This window comes from Jaculus jaculus, chromosome 2 (genome assembly GCF_020740685.1).
Source record: "Jaculus jaculus isolate mJacJac1 chromosome 2, mJacJac1.mat.Y.cur, whole genome shotgun sequence".
Classification (NCBI taxonomy): Eukaryota; Metazoa; Chordata; class Mammalia; order Rodentia; family Dipodidae; genus Jaculus; species Jaculus jaculus.
Genome location: NC_059103.1, coordinates 39,653,726 through 39,662,765, shown reverse-complemented (window position 1 = coordinate 39,662,765; position 9,040 = coordinate 39,653,726). Strand labels below are relative to the sequence as shown.

The window sequence follows — 9,040 nt, the reverse complement described above, 5'->3', positions numbered from 1 at the left end:
CTGGGAAATGGAACCAGCCTTGATGTCCGTCAACTGATGAGTGGATAATGAAGATGTGTCACATTTATACAATGGAGTTCTACTCAGCGGTAAAGAAAAATGAAGTTATGAAATTTGCAGAAAAATGGATGGACCTGGAAAGGATTATACTAAGTGAGGTAACCCAGGCCCAGAAAGCCAAGTGCCACATGTTCTCTCTCATATGTGGATCCTAGCTACAGATGATTGGGCTTCTGTGTGAGAAGGACAATACTTAGTAGCAGAGGCCAATAAGTTAAAAACGAGATATAAAGGGGAGAGAAAGGAAAGGAGGAGGATACTGAATAGGTTGGTATTGTATATATGTAAGTACAATGGTTGAGATGGGGAGATAATATGATGGAGAATGGAATTTCGAAAGGGAAAGTGTGTTTGGGTGGGGGGGAGGGAGGGAATTACCATGGGATATTTTTTTATAATCATGGAAAATGTTAATAAAAATTTTTTAAAAATCCTCAACAATAAATAAATAAATAAATAAGTTAAAAAAAGAAATTAAAAAAGAAGATAAAGCAGTAAGTTTAGCCTTCAGTCTCTCTGTAGCCCAGGCTGGCCTCAAACTCAAAGCAACACTATTGCCTCAGCATCCTGGGTGCTGTTACAGGCCTGAAAGCTACACTCATCTTCCTCTGATAGGTTAGTTCAGTTTCTGTAATTATTATTATCTGTAAAAGAATTTACGTTTATTGAATAAAAAAACACACAAACTATAAAGCAAAATAAGTTGCCAAAGGGGTTTAAATAATGCAATTTAAGAAATCTAGGATGATACACTTGGTTTAAATTTGAAAGCATTGAATACTAAAAAAAATGTTTGCATTACATCCCACAGATTCATATGCAGCTGTAAATTATAGAAAACACAAAGCTGTTCTATGATCCTAACAAAGGTATCCTTTCCTTCACCAGAACAAAATCCAGTTAGGCTATTACATTTAAAAATGTTAACACCAAAACACTTTAAATGAACTCTCTTCATGTTTAAGAAAAAGCTATTCATTTTTTCATTTTCTATTCTTGCCCAAACTTTTAATTCTTCCCAGTGGGACCAAAACTTCCTGAACACTGTTCTGTGTCATCCTGCACTTGAACTTCTTCTATTTCTGGATAAAAAAATCCATTCACAAATAAGCTGTTCAATCCAATCATCCTGTTTTACTTCAAACTTCTTTTTCCCAAAATTAAACAATACACCAACATTTCCTCTATAATCTTCATCTATAACATTAGCTCCTACATCAATGAAGTGTTTTATAGCCAAGCCAGAGTGTGGAGCTACTCTTCCATAGCATCCAGTGTAAGATTCCCGGGGGAGGAGGAATCTTCCGTGGTGGGAGACCCACGCCCAAGAACCAAGACTGAGCCACTGGATGCAAAGGCAAGAGGCAGCTTTATTGTTCACACAGGCGCCTGCAGGCACTCCAGTCCTTTGAGAGGCTGAGCGCGCCAGGCAAGGGGAAGGGTCTCTTTTTATAGAGTTAGGGAGAGCAGAAGCAGGTTTACAGAAGCAGAAGCATGATTTCAGTCCCAGCACTGGTTACTGGTTACTTATTAATAGACTTGGAGTCGGTGGGGATCCCTTTTTTTGTTTTCTTCTCGGAAACATCCTGACAGGGTTATCTATAGTACATTAGGCGGGGTTAATGGTCATGCTATGGTCACAAGGTTGTCTGCCTGTCTGCATCTGGGGGGCTGTTTTGGGCTCCTGGTATTTTTCCATGGGTTTTACATTCCCCCATTTCTCTTGGTACTGAGTAAAATCTTTTACTTATAATCCTATGTCATTTTGGCTTAATGACTGATACTGACTAGTGAGGACGAACGCCTGGATAACTGAGAGCCTGTCTCGTATAAACTGTACCAGCCTGTTGAGAATACATGGACCAAAGGTTAATAGGAGCACAAGAATGAGCAAAGGACCCAGGAGAGTGGATAGGAGGGTGGTGAACCAAGGGGATTTATGAAACCAACTTTTGAACCAGCCCGGTCGTGACTCTAGCAATCTCTGCCTCTGGGCTAGTCTTTCAGTGAGCATTTCCATAGATTCCCGGACTATGCCCGTGTGGTCAGCATAAAAACAGCATTCTTCCTTAAGGGCAGCACAGAGGCCCCCTTCTTTTAGAAACAACAAGTCTAGGCCTCTTCTATTTTGCAATACTACCTCTGAAAGGGAAGTAAGGGAAGTTTCTAGAGCAGAAATAGATTTTTCTATGGCCTGTAAGTCTGTGGTTATCGCTTCTTGTAGGGCTCGGGTCTGCTCAGAGTGTACCAGGGCAGTTGTTCCAGTTCCTATCCCCGCTAAGATTCCTCCTGCTCCCAAAAGGAGGGCGATGGTAAGGGTTATGGGCTCCCACCTAGGTCTGTTTTCAAATACCTGAAGAATGAATTCTGATCTATGGTAGGTAATGCGTGGCCATAACTGGACTAGAACACAGTAATCAGCAGTAGAATTAAGGACAGTAGCAGAAACGCAAGGAGTCAGTCCTGTATTACAGGCCCAATAGGATCCATTTGGAGATTCTAAGTAGTAAGCTCCAGGGGACACAGGAGTGGTTTTGTTACATAAATGTTGAAGAGTAGTGGGTATGGTCCCGATACAGGAGCCCTGGCCAGTTACTTCTGCAAGAGTTAATTTATGAGACGCAACAGCAAGACATCGAGTAGGAATGTTAGTGGAGTTGGTAGTTTCCTGGTAAGGCTATACCCTCATAGTAAGGAGGGCTAGCAGTTAAACAGAGCCAGCAGTCTTGGGCATAATTACTGTTAGAGGGATTCAAGGAGAGATAGGCCCCCTGTATTAGACTAAAGAGTCGATTACCTGTTCCCTGGGGTTTATAGGGATGAGTGGTTGGTCTTTTAGGAGGGGGAATTATAACATTGGTAGGTTTAGAAGGCGGGGCCAAGGAAAGTGGGAGTCGGGGATAGGTTTTTGATCTGGTAGAACTGGGTTGGGGCCTATTGGACTTATGTCAGTTGATAATTGGAGCTTAATGGTGAGGAGGAAACCTGGGTCTGGCCCATCTATGTAAAGATGGACCCCCCAAGTATGGCCTTTGAGCCATGTCCTATCTGCCTTGCCGGGAGAAGTGAAAGTAATGTTTAGAAGCATCTTGTTACCCTGATTTAGGCGAGTTACAGTAATAAAATCCCAGGAGGATTTGGGTTGCCAGTATACATTTCCAGTGGTTTTACATCCCCAGTTTTTACAATAATAGTCCACTCTAGTTCCACAGTCTGATGCCTGGGCATGTTGGGGGCAAACATATAGAGTGGAGTTTAACAACTGTCTGGCAGGTTTGGAGTAACATCCTGGGCTAACAGGAGGGTTGTGTCTTTTCCGGTGAGTCTTTTTTTAAAGTCTCTTTAAAAGGTTTTCTATGGGCAGTCAAGGCGCACAGATTGGGGGTTAAGGAGGGCCACCATGTCCATAATGGGGCAGGGGAGGTATTAGACCAAATAATTTGTCCTCCCTCAGAAATGACTAGCCAAGTCAAAGATAAGGGAAGGTGAGGACTAGCAGAGACGTTACTCACAAAACTGAAAGTTAAGAAGAGGCATGTTAAGATCGAGAGAGTCTTATCTTTAGGGGATTTGGAGTGTGATGTGCTTTCCATGATGCGAGGTTTGGTGGTGTGCTGTCTGGGTACTCTGTCAGGGCAGCCTTGACGTGGGAGGTGTGGATCCAAGTGGCAATTCCATCTACTTTTAAGGCCGTGGGAGTTGTCAGGAGCACAGTGTAAGGTCCTTTCCAGCGAGGTTCCAGATTCTTGGTCTGATGTCGACGGACCCAAACCGAGTCCCCTATCTGGAATGAATGGGGGATTAGCGGTTTATTAGTTGCCTCTTTATAGGCAGCTGCTAGAGGTTTCCAAACTTCCTGGTGTACCAACTGTAGGGCCTTCAAGTGAGCCTGTAGGGTGGGGGTATCAGTAAAATTAGAAATTTCTGTAAGCATGAAAGTGACAGCTGGCGGGGGACTGCCATAGAGGATTTCAAAGGGGGTTAGGCCATGAGGGCCTGGGGTGTTCTGGGCCTTGTAGAGGGCCAGGGGTAGGAGTTGTACCCAATCCTTTGAGCCAGTTGCAAGCGTTAATTTAGATAAAGCCTCCTTAATTGTTCTATTTATCCTTTCTACCTGACCTGAACTTTGGGGTCTGTATGCACAATGTAACTTCCAATTGATCCCCAGTGCCTTGGCCACTGACTGACTTACCTGGGAGACAAAGGCGGGTCCATTGTCTGACCCGAGTGCCTGTGGCATTCCATACCGAGGAAAGATATCATCTAGCAATTTCTTGGTTACCACTCTGGCGGTTTCATGCTTGGTGGGAAATGCTTCTACCCATCCTGAAAAAGTGTCTACAAAAACTAGGAGATATTTGTAACCATACATACCCGGTTTTACCTCAGTGAAGTCGAGCTCCCAACAAGCCCCGGGTTGGTGTCCCCTCAGGCGAGACACAAGGGCCATCTGGGCTTGTCCAGCATTTACCTGAGCACACACTTTGCAAGTGTTTGCAACTTCTTTTAGGATTGAACCTTTGTTTAGAAAAAGATGTTCTGTTTCCTTTTGTTCTAGTAGAGTATTCATCTTCTGAGCACTCATGTGGGTTAGCCTGTGAAGTTGCTTAATGAGGAGGGCTGTAATCTTTTGAGGTACAATAGTCTTTTCTAGGTAAGTCCATTTGTCGTGGGCAGCATCATATGATGCCCCCAGTTTCTGAATCAAGTTCAAGTCCTCATTCGTGTATTCCCATCCCAGAGTTGGAGATGCTGCTTTAGGAGTCCCCTCCTCAGTGGCCATCAAAATCAAGAGTTGGGGTCCCAGAGCTGCCTCACGGGCGGTTTTATCAGCGAACCTGTTCCCTATGGCCTCGGGGCTGTTTCCTTTCTGATGACCTGGACAGTGTATAATGCTGAGCTTCTGGGGTAGGTACAGAGCCTTGAGGAGGGCCAATATCTCAGTCTTATTTTTGATTTTTTTTTTTCCTCTGAAGTCAGCAGGCCCCTTCTTTTGTAAACTTCCCCATGTATGTGGGCGGTGGCGAATGCATACCAGCTATCAGTGTACACATTGAGTTTTTTACCTTTAGCCTGCTGGAGGGCTTGAGTCAAGGCAATGAGTTCCGCTTTTTGTGCCGAGGTCCCTCCGGGCAGGGCGCTAGCCCAGACTACCTGGTCTCTGGTGGTCACTGCGGCCCCGGCTCGCCTCTCACCATTCAGTAGGAAGCTGCTACCGTCCGTGTACCAGGTGAAATCTGCATCCTGCAGCGGCTGGTCAGTGAGATCCTTTCTGGTTCCGTGTACCTCTGCAAGAATCTGCTGGCAGTTATGAGTCTCTGGCCCCTCAGGGAGGGGCAACAGGGTGGCCGGGTTTAGGGCCACTACCGGACCAAATTGCACACGGTCTTTGTCGAGAAGCAAGGATTGGTAATGAGTCATACGTGTATTAGACAGCCAGCGATCTGGGGGCTGTCTCACGATAGACTCAATGGCATGTGGCGTTAGCACAGTCAGAGGTTGCCCCAGGGTTAGTTTACTTGCATCCTTGGTCAAGACTGCAACTGCAGCGATCATCCTTAGGCATGGTGGCCAGCCTGAGGCCACTGGATCTAACTTTTTTGAGAGATATGCAACCGGGCGCCTCCGTGGTCCAAGCTGCTGAGTTAGCACTCCCTTCGCAAACCCCTGTCTTTCATCTATGAATAGCTCGAAGGGCTTGGTGATGTCAGGCAAGCCCAAAGCCCGAGGAGAGAGGAGAGAGTGTTTAATTTTGTCAAAAGCCTCTTGCTGTGGCTTAGTCCAATTGAAGGGGGTTCCTTGTTTAGTCAAGGGGTAAAGAGGGGCTGCCATTTCAGCAAACCCTGGTATCCATAGGCGACAGAACCCAGCGGTCCCCAAGAACTCTCTGAGTTGTCTATGGTTCTGGGGGACAGGAATGCGAGCTACAGTGTCTATGTGGGCTGGTGTTAACCAGCGTTGGCCATTTCTTAATTTGTACCCCAAGTAGGTGACCTCTTGTTGACAGATTTGGGCCTTCTTAGCAGAAGCTCTATAGCCCAAGCGTCCCAGAGTCTCAAGCAGGGCCCTGGTACCTGTACGACAGTCCTGATGTGAGGAGGCCGCAAGCAGGAGGTCATCCACATATTGGAGCAGAATTAAGGAAGTGTGCTGGATTCGAAAGTCAGCCAGGTCCCGATGTAAGGCTTCATCAAAGAGGGTGGGACTGTTTTTAAATCCCTGGGGAAGTCTTGTCCATGTTAATTGCCCTGAGATTCCACAGTCAGGGTCCTTCCATTCGAATGCAAACAGTGGCTGACTCTGGGGAGCCAGTCTCAGGCAGAAAAAGGCATCCTTTAAATCCAAGATTGAATACCACTGATGAGAGGGAGGTAAAGAACTCAGCAGGTTATAAGGATTAGGCACAGTGGGGTGGATATCTTCCACCCTTTTGTTAACTTCCCTAAGGTTTTGGTCAGGGCGATAGTCCCCGGTCCACTCTGGGTCTGGGTCTCCTTTGGTCTCCCAACCTATTAGTCCTATCATTGTTCTGTACTACAGTGGCCAAGAGGCGGCTCAATTCTCTGCTTCTCTTGTGTTCCCTAGCATTTTTTTGGGGTTTTTTTTTTTTATGCTTGTCTTCTCTATCCTCTGCCTCCCTGCGTAGGCGGTCCTCTCTCTTTTCTGCTGTCTCTCGTTTATTAAAAATCCTCTCTGCTTCCTTAATTCTCTCTAGAAAGGCAGCAGGGGATTTATCTGGTTTTTGTATTACTTGCTTTACCTTGGCCAAATTAGTAGGGTGGCGCCCAGCACCACGGAGGCCCGCTATGAGCAACTGGCGATAAAGGCGTAGGTGTCCCCTACCGTCTGCTGAGGTGTGGTCCCAGTCGGGGCGGGTCAAAGGAAAAGCATCATCAATCTCATCTAGTATCTGGGTGGGTCTCCCGTTATCGCCTGGAACATTCTTTCTGGCTTCCAGAAAGACTCTCTGCTTTTCTTCTGTCGTGAGAAGAGCCTCAAGGGAAAGGCTTGTGAAGTCTCCCCCTGTGGTGGCTGCTCTCGTTGGCTCCGTAGGCGTCCAGCCACTGGGGAAGGGAGTGCAAGGGGGGGAGGGCGCGGCGGCGCGGCTGGTGCCTGGGTTTGGGATCCATAGGGAGGGGGTCCTTCTGAGAGGAGATCTATGGGGGGGGTATTGGGGTCCGGGGGAAGTACCGGTTTCAGGGGCTGCTTCTTGGTATCAACCGGACAACAAGAGGAGGAAGTAGGGGCAGGGAGAGGCAGTGGCGGGGCAGGTTGGGGGGGATAAAAGGGGTGACCCATAGCGGTGGGCCAACTGCTAGACACTCCCAGGTGACTATATAGGGGACTTGGTCCGGTTGTCCATGTGGACTGTGATTGAACACCTTTGCTTTCACCTGTAAAATAGTAGAGAGGTTAAAGGTCCCATCCCTTGGCCAGCCCACATTAAAGGTGGGCCATTCCGCGGAACAGAAAGTTTGCCATTTTTCCTTTTTGACGTCTACTGACTGGTTGGAAGCAATCTTTTGAACGTCTTTCCAATGATCTAGGGTTAAACTCAGGGGGGTCACCATTTTTTTTTTTTTGACCCATTTTTGTCAAGAGACAACACTAAACAAACACCAAGGACTAAGACAACAGAGAGACAGCCGGCACAGAGACGCGCAGCGCGGCTTCAGTAACAGACTGAAAATGCAGATTCAGACGGGGAGACTGTTCGTCCACCCAACAGACTAACGTATCCCTCGGATACTTGTTGAGCTCCGAAAAATTGGGCTCCCAAATTCCCTGAAGTGTCCTCCAGGGTGGCGGGGGAGAAGTCCGAGCCCGTCAGCTCCTTCTCAAGCCGCCCAGATACAAAACGACACGGATCCGAGCCGATTTTCTAACGCAGTGCAAAAAATGGAACTAGACGTAGACAGACAGAATGGTGCACCAAATCAAATGCTTACCTTCCGGTGGGCAGTAATTGGGTTGGGCGGGGGTCCCCAATCCCGGACGAGCCCCCAGCTGTAAGATTCCCGGGGAAGGGGGAATCTTCCGTGGTGGGAGACCCACGCCCAAGAACCAAGACTGAGCCACTGGATGCAAAGGCAAGAGGCAGCTTTATTGTTCACACAGGCGCCTGCGGGCACTCCAGTCCTTCGAGAGGCTGAGTGCGCTGGGCAAGGGGAAGGGTCTCTTTTTATAGAGTTAGGGAGAGCAGAAGCAGGTTTACAGAAGCAGAAGCATGATTTCAGTCCCAGCACTGGTTACCGGTTACTTATTAATAGACTTGGAGTCGGAGGGGAATCCCTTTTTTTGTTTTCTTCTCGGAAACATCCTGACAGGGTTATCTATAGTACATTAGGCGGGGTTAATGGTCATGCTATGGTCACAAGGTTGTCTGCCTGTCTGCATCTGGGGGGCTGTTTTGGGCTCCTGGTATTTTTCCATGGGTTTTACACTAGGAGGAACAGCTATCTGAATGTCGGTTTTCACAATAGCTTTCTCCATAGGTGGCACCTTATAGTCATATGCACTGTACAGGGCCTAGCCAATGGCCACGCAGACCCTTGGGTGGGGGCCATGGTGTGCTCCGAGAGCTGCACGAAGCGGAGTTGCGAGGCGCCCTGCTCGGTAGGCTGGACCCGCTTGCTGGGGGAGATGGCTACGACCTCCTTGGAGCACGGCATACCTATGGGAGAGCGACCAAGCGGAGGTCATTTTCATATTTCTTATTCAGAATATCTTAAATTTTGATTGACCTTCTCCCCGTGTCCTTCTTTTATACACTCTCTTTCCCTGACCTCACTTAGGCCTTTCCCTTGCCTGTAATCTGTTCTTCTACTTACATATATATGATACCATCCTCTTAAGACCTTCTCTCTCTTCCCTCCCTTATAGCCTTTTTCTAGCTTATGGGCCTCTGCTACTGATTTTTGGTTCCAGACCACACACAAGTCAACATTTGTAGCTAGGATCCACATATAAGAAAGAACAT

The 9,040-nt window shown here is 47.3% G+C and overlaps 1 pseudogene; it reads right to left on the bottom strand.

The window, feature by feature from the left end:
• Positions 1-1,068: 1,068 nt before the first annotated feature.
• Positions 1,069-8,732, bottom strand: LOC123458806 (annotated as a pseudogene).
• Positions 8,733-9,040: the final 308 nt, after the last annotated feature.